This window comes from Coturnix japonica, chromosome 32 (assembly GCF_054131305.1).
Source record: "Coturnix japonica strain WE chromosome 32, WE-NBRP24, whole genome shotgun sequence".
Classification (NCBI taxonomy): Eukaryota; Metazoa; Chordata; class Aves; order Galliformes; family Phasianidae; genus Coturnix; species Coturnix japonica.
Window position 1 is genome coordinate 2,603,439 of NC_140694.1, and position 12,095 is coordinate 2,615,533.

The window sequence follows — 12,095 nt, forward strand, 5'->3', positions numbered from 1 at the left end:
ACATGGAATTAATTGGAATGGAATACACGCAAGAGACTTTCCTCTTCTTCCAATTGTCCTCATCCTTTCTTCTCTTCCACCCCTGTTTTGCAGATTACCATTTACAAATCACCAGGAAGTTGGAGGACAAGACAGCTTTGGAACGTCATTCTGTCATCCTGTCCTGTGACTTCAGGCCTTCTCCAAAGGTTGTGAAATGGTTCAAGGGCCACCCACCCATCGAGCCCTCTGAGAAGTACAAGATCAAGAGGGATAAGCATTCAGTAGAGCTCAAGATTCTGAAGCTGAAGCCCGATGATGCTGGTGTGTACAAGTGCAAGGCAGAAATTGCAGAGACTTAGGCCACGCTGACAGCTGAAGGTATGAGCATGGAGGGTGGCCTCTTCCATGTCCTATTTCACCTCAGATTTCTCTTCTTAAGGTTCTTATTTTTGTAACAGTTCACCTTGTTTCCCCACAGCTCGCAATGTAGAAGTGACGAAGCACCTGCATGATGTGGAAACTGAAGAAGAGAGCTCTGCTGTCTTCTCCTGCGAGCTGTCCCATGATGATGAGGACGTGGAATGGTTCCTGAATGGCAACCTCCTTTACACCAACAATTACAATGACATCAAGAGCGTTGGCAGTTGCTGCACACTGACAATGAGTCAGGTTAAGCCTGAAGATGCTGGCACAGTGACAGTTAAGTCAGACAAGGTGTCAGAAAGCGCGCGCCTGAAGGTGATAGGTGGGTCTGATCACACCCCTCCTGGATGTAAGAGATGCTAAGGAGCTCCAGTTCATTCTATTGTGAAGCAATCCTGCTTCTAAAGCTCACCTCTCTGGGGTGACAAGTTATCAGGGGCTTTCTTCCAGTGGAAGGTTCCATTGCAGCAGATATCAACGAAGGAGGATGGTTTTGGTGTCCTGCCAAAGCATTCCATTGCTTTTTATCATCATTTTACTTAACACAAGAAGAGTTACAGGAGCAATTTTTTTACTGCTTCAGTGCCATGCAGTGTCAATGCTGTTGTCTCCAAGGATTTATGACTGCAGGGAGAGATCAGCATATCCTCTTAATCCTGTGGCCTGCTGTATGAGCTCTGCTCCACGTGAGGGCAATGCCAGCTCTCCAGCTTTAGAAGAGCTGCATCCCAATAACTTCATATGATATCAGTCCCACCCAGAGCAATGCAGGCTGTCCCTCCTGTTCCCTGTATTCTCCTACTGATTAGTTCAGAATTCCTTAAAGCGCATTCTGTCAAGAGACATGAAACCGCTTTAGGTTCTATATTGGTGTTGTCAGTACTGGTAAAGATTTATTGATCTCTCCTTAAAAAGCTGAAAGCAACTGGAAATGTCTCAACTTCTGTATCACGTTGTTCTGTTTTGCCTGTTTAATTGCAGAGAAGCCTGCTGTCTTCATGAAGTCCTTGGATGATGTTTTTGGTGAGGAGCGGGGTGTGATTAAATTGGAATGCGAAGTCTCTAAATAGAAGGTCAAACCAGTGAGGAAAAAGGACAGTGATGTGCTCACTTCTGGCAACAAGTATGAGCTGGTACAGTCTGGGAAGACCCTATGTCTCCTTCTCCATGACCTCGAGAAGTCAGATGCAGGTTTATATACCTGTGATATTGGCACTGATGTTGCCAAGTCAAATGTCGGCATTCAGGGTAAGTACTGTGGAAAGTGAAGGAGTGCTAAAAGCACATTCAGTGTGGTCACTATGTCTTACACCTATTCCCCCACGAGCCTTAATAGTTTCTACAATAGAACTGTATTTCTGCAATTTAGCGCAGTGATGTCTGGAAAATTCCCATTGCTTTTGAAGTAAATGTATCTCCTTTTGCCATGAAAATCACAAAACACGTCAAGAATGTCCTGGAAATGTTTCCTTTCTAAACATCCCTAAAATGGAGAAATGGTTTGAACACCAGTAGGGGTAGGATGGTAACAAATTAGCTAATAGAAACATTTAATGTCTTGTCGTAGGCAAAACCCTTTTTCTCACGCAGCATCCTAGAGTTGTCCTCTCTGTTAGGTTTTTCCCTCTGTAGCTCATTGAATCTTCATTGTGCTCCATGGACTGAGCTGCTCTCCTTGTAGTTCTTCCAGAGCAAAGCCAAGAGATTCACGTCTCTTTTTTTTTATAGCTTTCTGGTAATTCTGAGAGGAGAATGTCTTAGAGAGTACATCAGTGAGGAACGCAGCCATGATCTGCAAATCCTGAATTCAAACACCAGTACTGCTACTCACATTGGTCACGAATGCCTTTTCTCCATCTAAACCTCATACTAACCTATCTCTTATCTTCCAGAGCTGAATATTGGCATTAGCAAACGGCTGAAAAACACTGAAATCCAGGAGGTAGAAGATTGCACTTTTGCATGCATTCTGTCCCATGAAAGCATTGATGAGTTCAAGTGGACACTGAATGGAAGCAGAGTGGAAAGTGGTGGGCGATTTAAAGCTTCTAACGTGGGTTGGTAAGAGACTCTCCTTATCAAAAGTGTGACTCCTACTGACTCTGGGGAAGTCGTTTTTATTGCCCGTGGTCTAACCTCCAAAGCCTCTCTGTCTGTGAAAGGTAATGAGATGGGAGAGATTCTGGGGTCTGATTCCTTCAACTGTCTTCTGATAAGATTGTCATGAGAGCTAACTCATAATATGGTTAAAGTGAATAGCAACCTTCTACTTGAACCTTGAAGCACTGAGAATTTCTCTTAAAAATAAGTAAAAGGAGGAACCATTTGACACAAATGTGAGAACTACCCAAAGCACTGGGGTAGTGTTGGAAATGGGCATCTCACTACAGCTTGTTCCATTAACAGTAAATCAGGAATGATCTGTTGAGGGAACTGTGGGAGCAAATATCCTCTAAGTATAAGCTGAAGGGATGGCCTTCACATCATCTAGCTGTACAACAAATTCCTATCTAGAACATGTGCATCTGAGAGCATCATCTGAGGCTCCCAGTGTGATCAGTGGAGAGAAGGAAGAGGCAGTTTTCAGACATGGTTCATCATCCTCAATGGGGTAGATTTAAGAGAGAATTAATGGTGCCTGGAATTCTATTGTCTGTACTTTACAGATTACTGCTGGCTGTAGGATGGCCTCTGTTGCAAGTGCCTCTCTAACTTATCTCCAGCATGTAGATGCGTGTATTTTGAGAGAGGCATCCTACCCTAAGTGTATGTTACTCAAAAAGCATGTTTTCTTTCAGAAAAACCTACTGAGGTAACAAAACAGCTGGAGGATAAGACAGCAGCAGCAGGGCAGGACATCAGCCTGAGCCGTGAGCTGTCGAAACCAGATGTGAACATCAGGTGGTACAAGGATGGCAAAGCAATCAGAAAAAGCCAGAAGTACGACTTGCAGCAGGAGGGAACTGGGGCCATTCTGATCATCCATGACTCTACCGCCAAGGACAGCGGGGAGTACACCTGTGAGACAGAGGACTCTGAAACAAAAGCCAGGGTCACTGTGCAAGGTGAGTTGAAAAGCACACTGGGGAAGGCATGTAGAGAAGTCAAGGTAAATATCTGCAGCCTGTGGGTGATGTTTTTCTCTTCTGTTTCCTTGAGCGGGATCAATTCTTAGTTTTCAGAAAATATGGTGGATTAAAATATTTTAGTTAAAATAATCTCTAAACTGAATGATAAATGGCATGAGAAAGCAAAGCTGAGAACTAAGCTCCAGAAGAGAAAACAAAGTCAAGTATGGCATATTTAGAGACAGGTGAAGAACCCTTGAGCGCACTGAGGAGTACTAGCATACTCTGGAATGTCTCTTGGGCTCCCTACAGCACACATACTTGCTCTGGGGCATGTCTGGATGTCTGTAGAGCTAATTGCAGGGCCCTGAGAAACCTCTGGGGCACATTAGGGGGCACTGGTTTCCATGTGAGTGTTTCCAGGTTCCCAGAAGTCAACAGGGAAGCCTTTGGAGACCCCTTGGGAAGACTCAGTGGGGCCCTAGAGTGATGTAGCAGCTTGTGTTGGTTGCATCTGCTTGGCAGGGAAGCGAGTTCCCTGGTGGGAGCTGACTGACTGGGAGGTGATTCCCTTGGTTTAATTAATTTAATTACCTGGATTATAATTAAATAACACTGTTCAGCATTCAATCAAGATTATATTTTTCCAAAGTACTGCAGTCGTGCATCTGTAGCAGCTTTCCTAAAATATATCGAGTTTATTCAAAATTCCAGTGATGCTCCTAAAGCACTTGAAGTGCATTTGAGGTGGCGAGTGACAAAACAGCTCTGAGAGAATCATCATCAAATCAGAACATTGGAACGGTAACTAATAGCAGAGATTCTGATAAGAATATTTAAATTTTCAAATTACCTTTTTCTAAAGTTGTATTTCACCAAGTTTCATCAATATGCACACTGAAGAGCTGACTTGCTATGTTTCTTTTTATAAAAAATCATGTGTTACAATTGAGAAAAGAAGGTATAGCATGTAACATCCTCCAAGTAAAGTGCAAAAATCATTTCTTCACAGTTCCAATTAATGTCTTATGTTTTGTTCAGACTCACTAAATGATGTATTTCAGGGTACATCACATGGGAATATAAGAAGACTATTCAGAACAGGAGCTGCAGAACAAGATGAACAGCGTGTGAAGGTAAGGCCGGGAACCAAGGACACAGCTTTTGTGTCACTCAGCCACCTGTGGCAGAGGTCAGGATTTCAGCAGGGATTTCTGCAGACGTTCCTTGAACACCCCCAGGGTGGGTGACTCCACCACCTCCCTGGGCAGTCCATTCCAGTGCCTGGCCACCCTTTCTGAGAAGTAATATTTCCTAATGTCCAGCCTGAACCTCTCCTGCCGCAGCTTGGAACCATTCCCTCTAGTTCTATCAGTAATGACACGAGAGAAGAGGCCAAGCACCAGCTCACTGCAACCTCCCTTCAGGAAGTTATAGAGAGCAATGAGGTCTCCCCTGAGCCACCTCTTCTCCAGGCTGGACATTCCCATCTCCTGCAGCCTCTCCTCATATGGCCCCATTGTGCTCCAGACCCCTCACCAGCTTTGTTGCCCTTCTTTGAACACTTTCCAATGCCTCAGTGTCTTTTTCTCAGTGAGGGGCCACAAACTGGACACAGAATTAGAGTTGTGGCCTCACCAGTGCTGAGTACAGGGGGACAGTCACCTCTCTGCTCCTGCTGGCATCACTGTTTCTGATGCAAAATGTATGTAAGTGTCACATGTGTGACATCCTTTTTGATGGAGTTCTGTGACTGGAGTTCAACGGATTTGAGAGCTGACTTGAAGCCTGTGGGCATCACCCAGGAGTTGGGGTGAGAGGATGAGGCGTAGGAACAGGAACCTCTTTGGTCGTTATTAACTCCCAACTTTTTGGTCAGGAATCTCTGTGTGTTTCTTTATCATGTAAAGAACAGAGTCATTGTGCAGCTTGTGAATGAATTGATTCACAATTGCTGATTGGTGCTGTTCTCTACAGGGAGCTGCAATGTAGAGCTGCAATGGAAATGGACACTTGTGGTCCACTGTCCAGCCCCCTCCCGTGTTGGATTTTCTGGGCTTTGAGACACGTCTTCCAGATGCACTTTGTGTTATTTCTGATGTGTTGACCTGTTGAGCTCCAGCCCCAAAGGAGGATTCAAGTACTACCATTGGGAATGTAGTATTTCTTGCTAAACAGAATTCGTGTGCACCCTTGTCTTTCGTCTGCACAAAGGATCTTGTAATCATCTCTGTCTGTGTTTCTTTTAGACCCAGAGATGGAGCAGAGAGGAACACAGACTTGGGTGAATCTTCATTCAGGAGCAGGGACACGTCATGCTCATCTGAGGTGTCTGACTGACAGCAAGAGCAGAGAGGTAAGTTTCATAGGGTCGCGTGCCCATTTTATTTTTTTTTTCATTCATGATGCATAGAGGCGTTCCCCAGACAAAGTGAGCATTTCTCAACTGGACTTTCTAGAAATGAGCTAGGCAGTGAAAATGGGTTTGAAGCATTTCTAAGAGCCCCGCAAGAGAATGCTGAGAGTTAATCTGGCACCCTCCTTTGGAAACGTCCGTTGTCTGTCAGCTCTTCAGCTGTGCCCTAACACCTCCCATTGCGCTGCCACACCAGGATAGAATTCCAAGCCCACACTGAGTCCTGGAATGTTGTGGTGCCGTGTTGGAATCAGATGTGACCACGTGGTCTTGGCTCCCCGCCTTGTGGGGGGTCATGGTGGACCAGGCTGTTGGCCGTTGGTGATGTCATAAGCGGCTGGAATGAGGGGAGGAGCGGTGCGTTCTGTGTTCCTTTGTGGGTGAGCTAGTGGTCGGAGTGGTTGGTTGTCTTGTTGTTCTTGTGCCTTTTGTGCCGTTAGTTAGTTAGTTTTGTTAGTTAGTTAGTTAGTGTTGTTAGTTAGCGTTGTTAGTTAGTTACTGTTGTTAGTTAGTGCCGTTAGTTAGGTAGTTCCGTTAGTTAGTTAGTGCCTTTAGTTAGTTAGTGCCTTTAGTTAGTTAGTGCCGTTAGTTAGTTAGTGCCTTTAGTTAGTGGCTTTAGTTAGTATCTTTAGTGCTTTTTCTTCTCACCGTCGTGTGCAGCAGCTTGTAGGTAAGCTGAGCTGACGTGGGATGGATGGGTGGGCAGTGAGGTGTTGAGAACTGCTGGCTGTCGGAGCTCACAGCACCGTATTGCTTACTCTTGACCATCAGACGTAATTTTCCCCGGTACACACGTTCCAAAGGGGGTATCAGTAAAGTTGGCACCTGTCCCGTGCTTCTTCCATTGTCTTTGCTCAGTAGTGGAAGCATTGTAAAGTTGCTGGGCGGACAGGCATCACGTAGCCTGAGACTCAGCATGTCTTGCAGCAAGTGGGTGGGACAGTTGTGCTGTGTGTGTTATTCCATGACTGTCTTAGCCCTGCTCACTGACCTGCTCTTTCTCTCTCCTCTCCTCACCCTCCGCCCACTGCCTCGGTGCAGCTTTTGCTCTCATTTCATCCGAGCAAAGCGACAAGGAACTGCTGCAGATAGCTTGAGGTGATCTCACTGCCAGGTACGTGCCACATTTTGTCCCCCCGCATGGTTTTGCCGCAGGGTATGCGCGGGTAGCTCTGAAGAAGTCTGTCCATACTGTGCTGTGTGAATAGAGAAAACAGAAGTGTGTTTCTGCTCTGTTCCAGCTGTTCACACTTGCTGTGATGGGTGCTGCGTGCAGTGGGATCAGCCGTGAGCCTGAGTTGGCGGCGACGGAGGTACAGTATGAAGCTCTGGCCGGTCTTTTTTCCCTGTGTTGAGCCATTAGAAGGAGCTGCAGGTGTACTCTCCTGCAGGAAAGAATGGGCCAAAAAGGGCCTGGCCACCTGTCTGTGCCAGTGCCATTGCTGATTAGTCTGGGTAGAGAGAGATGCATCTTTGCATGGCCTGGCAATGCACGCCAGAAAGGGAAATAACTGTGATGAGACGTGCAGCTCCTTCTGAAGTGCTCCTGATAAGGACGGAGCGCATTTGCTGCAGCTTTCTTTGCAGATGTGCTCCTCACCTTGAAATCCTCCTGGTTTGTCCTCATCTCCTGACCACGGCCTGTGCTCTGTTTTGCAGGCTGATAACATGCGGGAGCCGCAGCTGGTGCGTGCTATGTCATCTTTAAACGTACCAGCGATTGCGGCAGCCCATGTTATTAGGAGCCACGTCGCCCAGGGGCCGGATGAGCTCTCTCTGGAGGTAAGCAGTTCCAGGCTGTCACGGGTTACTTAGATTTACCTATGCCCGTGACAGGGGAAACCACCCCACGCCCCCCCCCCCCGGGGCCCGGAAAGGAGGGGGAAAAGGGGAGTGGGATAAAACAGCAACAATCTAAGGAGGAAAAACTTATTTTACTAAATATGATATCGAAATACAAGATAACACAATATAATATAATTAAGGCTAACAAATCGAACGAAACAGAGAGAGAGAGTCTCCGAAAACCGAGAGGCCTACTGTGAACTCTAGGCGACACGGCTGGAACGCTTCCCACTCTCCGAGAAGTTCGAGAGAAGAAGGAGGGCACTCCAGCCTGGGAACGAGATTATATAGAGTCCTGGTCCCGTGACTTATTGTTACTCCTGTTGTTCTCTGGGATATGTAGTCTTCTTCTGTGGACTGCACATTCAATAGAAGTATCCATACTTGACATGATGTTATGATGTGGAATACTGATAGCAAAATTACAAAATTACAAAACCATGACATTCCACCCCTTATTCTACATTATTACATCATGGTTAATATATACATATATATACATATATATACACGTATGTAAAATTGTGATAGCTAAATAGTAGAATTGCATGTAACATAACTAAATGTACAACTATAATAACTAAAATACACTACACATGCAAACATATATATATATATATAGATACATAAAATTATTGACTGCACTCCCCCAGCATCAAATTCCCTTGTGGCACACATTGAACATCCCCATCCTTCTGCATTACCCACCAAGTGCACCCAGGTCCCTGGGCAAAGACAGTTCCACGGATAGGTTTGCCCTTTCCAGAAGCTGGAAGGACCCAAACAGCTTTTCCCAACATGTTCTTTACATGTATAACAGGAACCTTATCTCCTTCTACAGTGTGTAGGGGGCTAGATTGACTAGGACCATCACGATTGACAGATCCTCTAGTATTGACCAACCAAGTGGCTTCTGCCAGATTCTTCTCCCAGTGCTTAAATGTTCCACCACCCATTGCTTTCAACATAGTTTTCAACAACCCATTATATCGTTCAATTTTACCAGAAGCTGGTGCATGGTAGGGAATATGATAAATCCACTCAATGCCATGATCTTTGGCCCAAGTATTTATAAGAGAATTTTTGAAATGTGTCCCATTATCAGATTCAATTCTTTCTGGGGTGCCATGTCGCCACAGGACTTGTTTCTCAAGACCTAATATGGTGTTTCGAGCAGTTGCATGGGGTACTGCGTATGTTTCAAGCCACCCAGTGGTTGCCTCTACCATAGTGAGTACATAACACTTACCACTGCGAGATCGTGGCAAGGTGATATAATCAACCTGCCACGCCTCCCCATATTTATACTTTTGCCATCGCCCTTCCTCCCAGAGAGGTTTCATCCTTCTGGCTTGTTTAATTATGGCACATGTTTCACAATCATGAATAATCTGCGCAATAGCGTCCATGGTTAAGTCCACCCCTCGGTCTCTGGCCCACTTATATGTTGCGTCTCTTCCTTGATGGCCTGAGGTCTCATGAGCCCATCGAGCTAGAAATAATTCGCCCTTATTCTGCCAATCCAAGTCGATTTGAGCCACCTCAATTCTAGCAGCTTTATCTACCTGATGGTTGTTTTGTTGTTCTTCAGTAGCCCGAATTTTGGGCACATGTGCATCCACATGACGCACCTTTACAACCATATTCTTTGTTCGGGAAGCAATGTCCTTCCATAGTTCAGCGGCCCAAACAGATTTTCCCCTCCGTTGCCAGTTATTTTGTTCCCACCGCTGTAACCACCCCCATAAGGCATTTGCCACCATCCATGAGTCAGTATAAAGATACAGCATTGGCCACCTCTCCCGTTCAGCAACATCTAAGGCCAGCTGGACAGCTTTTACCTCTGCAAACTGACTTGATTCTCCCTTACCTTCAGTGGCCTCTGCAATCTGTCGTGTGGGGCTCCACACAGCAGCTTTCCATTTGCGATGCTTCCCTACAATGCGACATGATCCGTCAGTGAATAGGGCATATTTCTTTTCATTTTCTGGTAATTCGTTGTATGGTGGGGCCTCTTTAGCACGTGATGCCTCTTCTGCTGGTGATGTTCCAAACTTTTTATCTTCAGGCCAGTCCATGATTACCTCTAGGATTCCTGGACGATTGAGGTTTCCCATTCGCGCTCGCTGTGTAATCAGCGTTATCCACTTGCTCCAGGTGACATCGGTAGCATGATGGGTGGAGGGAACCTGTCCTTTGAACATCCAGTTCAGCACTGGCAGTCGAGGTGCCAAAAGGAGCTGTGTTTCAGTCCCGACTACTTCAGAAGCAGCCCGAACCCCCTCGTACGCGGCTAAGATCTCCTTCTCAGTTGGAGTGTAGATGCCAAAATTCTGACCATACCACATCTCGTAAAAGTACCAGGCAGGTGTCTCCATCAGTATCCACCTTATTAGGCTATATATCTGCACAATTCCACAACACCAAATTATGGTGTTAATAGTTGACCAATACTTTAAGAAGATCATAATTGCTTTCAATCCCTTAAACAGAGCAACTGGGATGAAGAGTGGATTCATAGCTGGCAGGCTCTGTAAAAGTCAGAGCTAGCTGGCTTTGCTCTAAGGGAGAAAGAAATCCCTTTGTTTTCTACACAAAAGTTAGATAGCAATGCTGAGAATATGCAGCAGCCCTTAATGTTGATAATTTGTCTGGTATTTCAAGGTCACGTTCTCCGTGAGCAGCTACGGAAAGATAACACTCCCAACACTCCTGTAACAAAGCTCTTTAAGAGCAAAGAGAGAGTTGTTCTAAAAGCTAAAAAGCTCTATGCCCGCATTCTCCACCAAAAATCTGTCACGGGTTACTTAGATTTACCTATGCCCGTGACAGGGGAAACCACCCCACGCCCCCCCCCCCCGGGGCCCGGAAAGGAGGGGGAAAAGGGGAGTGGGATAAAACAGCAACAATCTAAGGAGGAAAAACTTATTTTACTAAATATGATATCGAAATACAAGATAACACAATATAATATAATTAAGGCTAACAAATCGAACGAAACAGAGAGAGAGAGTCTCCGAAAACCGAGAGGCCTACTGTGAACTCTAGGCGACACGGCTGGAACGCTTCCCACTCTCCGAGAAGTTCGAGAGAAGAAGGAGGGCACTCCAGCCTGGGAACGAGATTATATAGAGTCCTGGTCCCGTGACTTATTGTTACTCCTGTTGTTCTCTGGGATATGTAGTCTTCTTCTGTGGACTGCACATTCAATAGAAGTATCCATACTTGACATGATGTTATGATGTGGAATACTGATAGCAAAATTACAAAATTACAAAACCATGACACAGGCGTTCCTTGTTGTTGTGCACAGAATTAGTATAGAGTGTGAACGCCTCGGGAATACTCTCATATTTTGTGTCGTAGAAGAAGGCTTTTGTTTTAGCTGTGCTGAAGCTGGGATTGATGTTTCAATCTTTTGCAGGTTGGAGACATCGTGTGCATTGTTGATATGCCACCAAAGGAGATGAGCCCCTTTTGGAGAGGCAAGCGTGGCTTTGAGGTAGGCACACATTTTTGACTAGAGAGCACAGCTTCAGTAGAGTCGGGAATCTCCGGTTGGAGCTGCTCTGCCTGCACAGGATGGCTTCTGGATGCAAACAGTTGCCCTGTGTCGGTGTCAGAGGACCTTCCCTTTGGCTCTGGGCTTGGGCTAATGCCCACCTGTCTTTTTGTTCTTATTACAGGTTGGTTTTTTCCCTGGTGAGTGCGTGGAACTCATCAGGGGAAAACTGCCCGAGTCTATCCTACATTCGTTGCCAAAGCCAGGTGCGTATTTTACATTTGACAATGCGGGTTAGTAAAATGGGGTCTGAACGTGGCTTTCAGGGGGTTCATTAATGCCCGAGTTGAGCAAGCTTAGAAAGAGAACTGCATTAAGCTCCTTGGGCACCTCCAGGGATGGGGAAAATCCGTTCTTGCGTGTCTTTGTTGGGAACATGCTTTCTGTTGTTACGTGTTCTGTTGAATGTGTTGCACTCGGCCTCGTCCAACCGAGCCAGGGCTGAAATGAACTTGTTTTTTTGTTTTGTTGCGCAGAGCCAAAGAAACAAGGCAAGTTCATCTCCTGCCTTCGTTCCCTGTTGAAGGCCTGCCCCAGGAGAGCGAAGAAGCCTGAGCCTCCAACATTCTCGGGATCCATGTCCCTGCTTGACATCGTTGAGAGGTATTTAGCCAACAGGACTTGAGGGCTGAGCTGTAGGAATGGAAGCATCCTCTGCTGTTTGAAACAGAGCGCTTTTCTAAGCTGTGTTTCAGCAGAAACCAGGCATTGCCAGGAACAGGCAACTATTGGCAAGGGTTCGGTGCAGCTCTTCCCTCACCCTGCACCACGACTGACAGCATGCTCTGTTTTCTCTGCA